A 6,963-nucleotide genomic window follows, 5' to 3' on the forward strand; every position below is an offset into this window, starting at 1 on the left:
TATTTTAGGGAAGGGACTACAGGGTGTTCAGGTCTCACTACTAGATTGGACTCATAGTGATCCACCTGTTTTACAGCCTCCCAAGAGCTGGAATTACAGGCATATGCCACCATGCCCAGTCTCAATTGCTGTCTCAGTGCACCCTGGGGAAGGGGCCAGCATGGCAGGCCTGGGGCTAGAACCCCCAGCCCCTGCATCTGCTTGTCATATCTATTATATATATATTATTTACAGCATTGTGGTTGTAGAGAGGTATACATTTTAATGTCATCAGCTGCGCTATCATTTTACTACACGGTATTCTTCAGGGTTTATGCAGAAATGAAAGTTACTGACCCCATAGTACAATACAGCTTCTTACATCTATTGCTAAATTATTCACACAGAATGTCTAAGTGAAAACATCCTCTACCTTGAAATGGAAATGAGCTCCTGCAGCAGAGCATCTAACTGGCATGGCTAGGATAGCACGGGCATTACATATGCGAACAAGTTAATCCTTGGAGGGACCACTTGTCCTTAGCCTCCCATACATTTAACGCAGAGTGCTACACAAATATTATCATGTGCATTCTCTCATGAGAAAAAGGTTGGAAAGAACTACTCTACAATCAACAATTATTCCAGTTATTGAGGGCCAAATTTGTTCCATAAATACTGGACCTCTCAGTAATCTTCCCACTTGAGAAAGATCTATCTTGATTTTTCCTACTATAGTATCTTTTATTTTGATTTTTCTCTATACTTTTTTTGTAATGTTTTCTTATATAAGAGAGACTATGCAAGAGTAAAGCTTGTGTATTTAATTTATTTCATTTAACTTTATAGTCTCAAACCACCTCCATTGTGCTACAAATGACACAAGTGTATCTTTCTTTGTGGTACATTTGCACTCCATTGTGTGCAAATGCCCCTTTCTCTTCATCTGTCCATCTGTTGGTGGGCATATAGGCTGCTTCCAAGATTCAGCTATTGTGTATTGTTCTGCTGTAAACAAGGGCATGGGCGGTCACTATAACATGGTGACGTAACCTTAGTCAGGAAGATGCCTATAAAGGGGACAAGCCAGATCAAACAGAATTTCTATTTTTAGGTTTTGAGGAATCTCATACCAGTTTCCATTGTGGTTTTACTAGATTTCCTTGCCACCAGCAATGTGGAAGAGTTCCTTTTCTTTGCCCCGCAGCCTCACCAGCATTTGTTATTTGATTTTCTCATGATAGTCATTCATTCTGAAGATGGGATCTCTGTTTTTATTTAATTTGCTTTTTTTTAGTGGCCAGTAATGTTTAAGATTTTTTGTGCTTATTGGACATTAATAATTCTTCTTTTGAGACATGTCTGTTCATTTCAGCTGTCTACTTTTGATTATTTTTTAAAATAATTTTTACATATTTTTAATGGTACAAGTTTGCAATACATGATGATCACATTTATCATGAAGAATTTGTACATATCCACAACACATGTTAGTTCTTTTTGGTCTCTTTTCTCTCCCATCCTTCCCTGCTCCCTCCAACTCATTCTTCTTCCTATGCAAAAATGTTCTATTTCCGTTTTAAAATTCTTTTTCCTTTTTTAAAATCTCTTTTCTCTTCCTTCTTGCTCCCCTCCCTCCATCTCTGTTTCCCTTTTCCACATGAAAAAGAGCTCCCTGGTTCCTATGATCTGTCCTTTACTTTGTTCTCTTTTTGTATTTTCAGATTCTCACATAAAAGAAGCCAAGCAATATATAAACGCGTGTGTCTGATTTATTTCACCTAACACTGTATTGACAAGGGGCATCCATTAACTTTTAAATGCTTCCAGTTTATCTTTATAGCAGAGTAGCACTCCATTGTGTATAAATCCCACATTTTCTTTATCCATTCATCTGTTGATGTGTATGTGTACTGTTTCTAAGATTTAACTATTGTGAATGGAGTGTATAGGCGCACATGTATCACTGTAAGAAGATGACCTTAACTCTTCCAAGAAGATTCCTAGAAGGGAAATAGCTGGGTCCATTGGAATTTCTATTTTTACTTTTTTTGAAGACTTGCCATACTGATCTCCATAGTGATTGTCCGAGTTGACATTCCCAACAATAGAGATGGGCTCCTTTTTCTCCACAGCCTCACCAGCCTTTTGTTATTATTTGATTTCTTGGTGATAACCATTCTTTGTGGAGTAAGGTGGAATGTTAGTATTGTTTTTACTTGCATTTCTGTAATGGCCAGAGATATTGAACATTTTTTTCATCTACTTATTGGCCATCTATACTTCCTCTGAGAAGTATCTATTCATTTTAGTAACCTATTTTTTGATTGGGTCTTTTATTTGAGGGGTCTATTTTTATTTCAGTTCTTTATGTATCCCAGATATAAGTCCTCTCTCTGGGGAATAGCTGGCAAGTTTTTTTCCCTTTCTGTAAGTCATTTCTTTACCCTTTTTATTGTTTCCTTTAATTTTTTAAAGGCAGTATAAATTAGAATTAAAGCAGAAAAAATTATGAGTGATACAGAATTTCACTTAACAAAGTAGTATGAATTTCACAATATTTGTGGTAATACACAGTGTTGTCTCCTAACCAGTTATTCATATTACCAGGTATATGCATGTAAAATTGGGAGAAGAAAGAAACAAACAAAAGAAAGGTATAAGAAATTAAGAGAAAAAGTACAATCAGTTGAAAAAATGAGACAAAACAGATTAAGTATTATCTGCTCCTTTGCACAGACCAGCAGGAATGCACAGTACAGTTTTGCAAACCATCCTGCTTACATAAGTAGATAAATCTCTTCTATGTTTCTTTTAATTTGATACAATTGAAGTATTTAATTTGATACAGTTTTTAGTTCTTGGTATTATTTGTTGTGTCATGGTGATTCTGGTCAAAACTCGTTGCCCATACCTATGCCATCAAGAGTTTTGCCTAGTTTATTTATTATAGATTAAGTACTTTCATTTCAGCATTTATTCCCTAGATCCTTTTAGTGCATGCTGACAAATGTGGATCTAGACTAAATATCCTGCATATTGATGTCCAATTTTCCCAGCACCATTTAACAAAGAGGCTATATTTCCTTCAGAGTATTTTTTTTTTGGTCCTGTTTTTAATATCAAACAGTTGATTATGTCTGGAGCAGTTTCTGCTTCTTTTATTGTGTTACCCACATCTTTTTTTCTGCCAGTACCACTTCATTTTTATCACTGTAGCTTTGTAACATAACTTCAAGTCTGGGATTGTGATCCCTGTTGCTTGTTATTATTACCTAGAATTGTTTTTGCTCTTCTGGCTCTCTCCTAGTTCCTATGACTTTTTAGATTGTTTCCCCTAGATTTGTGAGGAATGTCGTTGGTATTTTTCTTGGGATTGCACTAAATCTACATACCAGGCTGGGGAGTATAGCTTTTGACCACATTGGTTCTGTGTACCCAGAAGTATAGGTGTCTTTCCATTTCCCAGTGTCTTTTTCAATCTTTTTTCAGATTGATATGATTTTCATTGCAGAGATCTTTCCCTTTCTGGTTAATTTCTAAGCATTTAATTTACTTGATGCTACTGTGAAAGGTATTGTTTGCATAATTTCTTTCTCAGTGAGTTCATTATTAATATATAGGAACACTGTTAAGTTGTGTGCATTGACTTAGTATTCACCTGTCTTGTTGAATTTGACTAATTCTAGGAGTCTTTTAATGGAATTTTATGGGTGTTCTGTCATTTCATGTGCAAATAATGATACTTTGACTTCTTCCTTTTCCACTTCATATATAGCCCTTTCCTTTCCCTTACCTGATTTCTCTGGTTAATGTTTGAGGGACAATATTAAGCAGGAACTGAGGATAACAGAAATCCCCAAATTTATAGATCATAGATATGTTTAATATCTGATTTTATGTGGAAATCTTTAAGATTTTTTTCTATTTAATATGATATTAGTGCTAGATGTGCTAACACCTGCAATCCTCTAGTACTAAGGAGGGTGAGGCAGGATTGCTGTGAGCTTGAGGCCAGCCTGTGCTACATAGTGAGTTCAAGTCCAGCCTAAACTACATAGTGAGAACTTGCTTCAAATTTTTTTTTAAAATTGAAAGGAATAATATAATGTTGGTCATTGATGATCATAAATTGTTCTTATCGGATTTATAAAGGGTCCTTCTATACCTGTTTTCTTCAGAATTTTAATCATGAAATGTATGTTTAATTTTGCAAAGGCTTTTTCTGCATCTATTGAGATGATGATGTGATTTTTTCCACCTTGCTTCTGATGCTATAGTACATCTTGAAATCAGAGTAGCTACATTTATTGTGCTTTATGACCAGAGATGCATTGTGGGTATATATTGAATTTGTACCTTCTCTCGCATGCCTGGATCCTTGCTTTTGCTTCTACAGACTCTGCTTAATAATGAGGTAGTACTCTATTTCCATAGGTCTTTAAGTACGACTGTCAGTATTCCCCTTGCTACTTTCCCTCTCACACATTAAGGTTCCCTCCCAAGATGCCACCTTCCACAACAGGTGAGTCACCTGTTGTCATATTTCCACATTAGTAGTCTCCCTTCAGGGACTCACATGTTTTACTCGTCCCTGGGTCCTGTATCATTATTATGCTTGATTGTTCTTTATGTATTTTTTCAGACTATAACAGGTAATATAGGCAAACCCGATCCTCAAGGGACTGCCTCTGCTATCACCTACTGCTGGTCTCTCCTTACTCCACGTCCAGAAATTGCCAGTTTCTATTTTCTCAGCCTTCAAGGCTTATCATCTCAGCATATGCCTCACTCCAGTGTTATATAGAGGCTATATTTCTCTTTCTCTATGTCCCATACTGATGGAGCCAAACATCAGATCTCATCTGTAGATATCATCGTATGTCACAGGAAGGAATGCCTGTGTGATAGGCACACATTTTATTGTCATGTATTGCTTAACTTCCTCTGTGTAACCAGGTAGAATTACTCTCTCCATGGACACCCAAACTGGGGTGAATTCCTTTAGACTGTTGATGACATTTACAGAGTCTTCTAGTTTTACTTTTTTTTTTTTTTTCATGAATTTAGGACAGGGTGTACAGGGTGTACAGGGTGTGCAGGGCCTCACTACGTGGATCCGACTACTAGTGATTCTCCTGTTTTCAGCCTCTCCAGCGCTGGGATTACAGGCACGTGCTACCACACCCAGTCTCAATGACCATCTCAGTGTGACCTGGGGGTGGGGCAGCATGACACACAAGGGATCGAACCTGGCCACTGCGCTCTGCGTAAGCAGGCGCTTTAGTCTGCTGAGCCATCTGGCCAGCCCTCTAGTTTTGCTTTTGCACCAAACTATATTTGTGCTCTTGTGCTCTTTCTCTTATGAGCTATACATAAGGTACCACCATCACTATACACTTACCCAAACCAGGAGCTTCTGGATGCCCTTGATGTCTTTTGCTTGCTATCTGTGTTTGGTCAACAGGTACTTTCTTATTCTACTCAAAGTTTTCATCCTGTGACATATACCTCATGCGCTAATCTGCCTGCACTTGTCTTTCCAAAATATATTGAGATAATCACATGCTTCCTTAAGACATTTTCCTGGCTTTCCAGCTGCCCATAATAAGAAAAACTATTTACATATAAATGTAAATATAAATATAAATATCACACTGGGTTAAGACTTTCCTATATTTCAGTCTGCCCTCAAGCTTCGCTTTCAGTCTTACCTGCTTGGGCTCTGACGTCTCACACCTGATGTCTAGTCAGCCTGTCTGTGCACTGTGCATTCGCGTAGATCTCCCAGGTTGCTGTTTCTTCTGCTTGGAGCACTCTGTGGCCTCGCTACCTGCGAAACATATATTTATCTTTAGAGTTCAAGTGATTTAGCCACTCTAAATTTCTGCAATCTGACATTCTTCCTTTATGGAGTTTTTACCAACACTTATTGAACTACTATTTTATATTTATTCAGCTAGTTAGAATGCAAATCGAAATTTCTTATTCATCTCTGTGTCCTCCTCTCTCACACCTGGTAAGGGCTCAAGAAACAGGAGGTATAAAGCGTTATAAAGTGATTATGGCTTTCTTTATGTGGAAATGTGTGACCCTGTTATCTTCACTCATTTGGGGAATTGTCAGTATGCAGTATGAGGACACTGAGTGGGAAATTGATGAAAGTTTCAGTCCCCTTTTTTTTCCTTTTTAATTCTTTTCTTATAACAAATATCTTCAATCAGTAATCCAGTAGTATTGTGTCAGAGAAAGAACCCATATAAAGAGCTGATATTTATTTCTGAGAATTTATGGTAAAGATCAATAAGTATGCCAAAGCACTTTGCTTTGCAAAAATTGACTGATTTATAAGGATAAAAATAAATAATGAAAAAGGATAAAAATATGGCTCAAAAAGGCAGAGGTCAGAGAGTTGAGCAAAGTCTGAACGTTTTTAAATAGTAACTCACAGAAATAAATATATTTTCCATCTGGATCCAGTATAAGACACACAAATGTGAAACAGAAATTCTACAAAACTACCTTACTATGTGATACAGTGGTATTTTATATTCTATCTGATTCCATATAATTTCAGCAAAAATAAATCAATCTTATAAACTGTAATGATATATAATTTACAGTTTAAAATCTCTGGTTTACCCTACAAATGATAAAATGTTAAAAAATGTCCCATTAATGGTCATGAATCTTTCTCAGTGCTATGAAATGAGACAAAATTTCAGTTAGCTGCCAAGAGCATGAGAAGGTAACTAATATTTAGACCCTCCTTAGCAGGGAAACAAAATAGGGTGAGGAGAAAGTCAAAGAAAAAATATCAAAGAAGAACTTCGTCCTGTTATAAAAGCTTTGCAAGGAACTTGGTGCTCATTGGATCTGGTGCTCATAGGACCATGGATTACCATCGCTGGAAAGCAGGCTGGGAAGGGCTTGAAGAAACACTCATAGAGGCTCTCATATTCGTAATAGCAAGGGAAGGGAAAC

This window comes from Octodon degus, unplaced genomic scaffold, assembly GCF_000260255.1.
Source record: "Octodon degus isolate 3935 unplaced genomic scaffold, OctDeg1.0 scaffold00015, whole genome shotgun sequence".
Lineage (NCBI taxonomy): Eukaryota > Metazoa > Chordata > Mammalia > Rodentia > Octodontidae > Octodon > Octodon degus.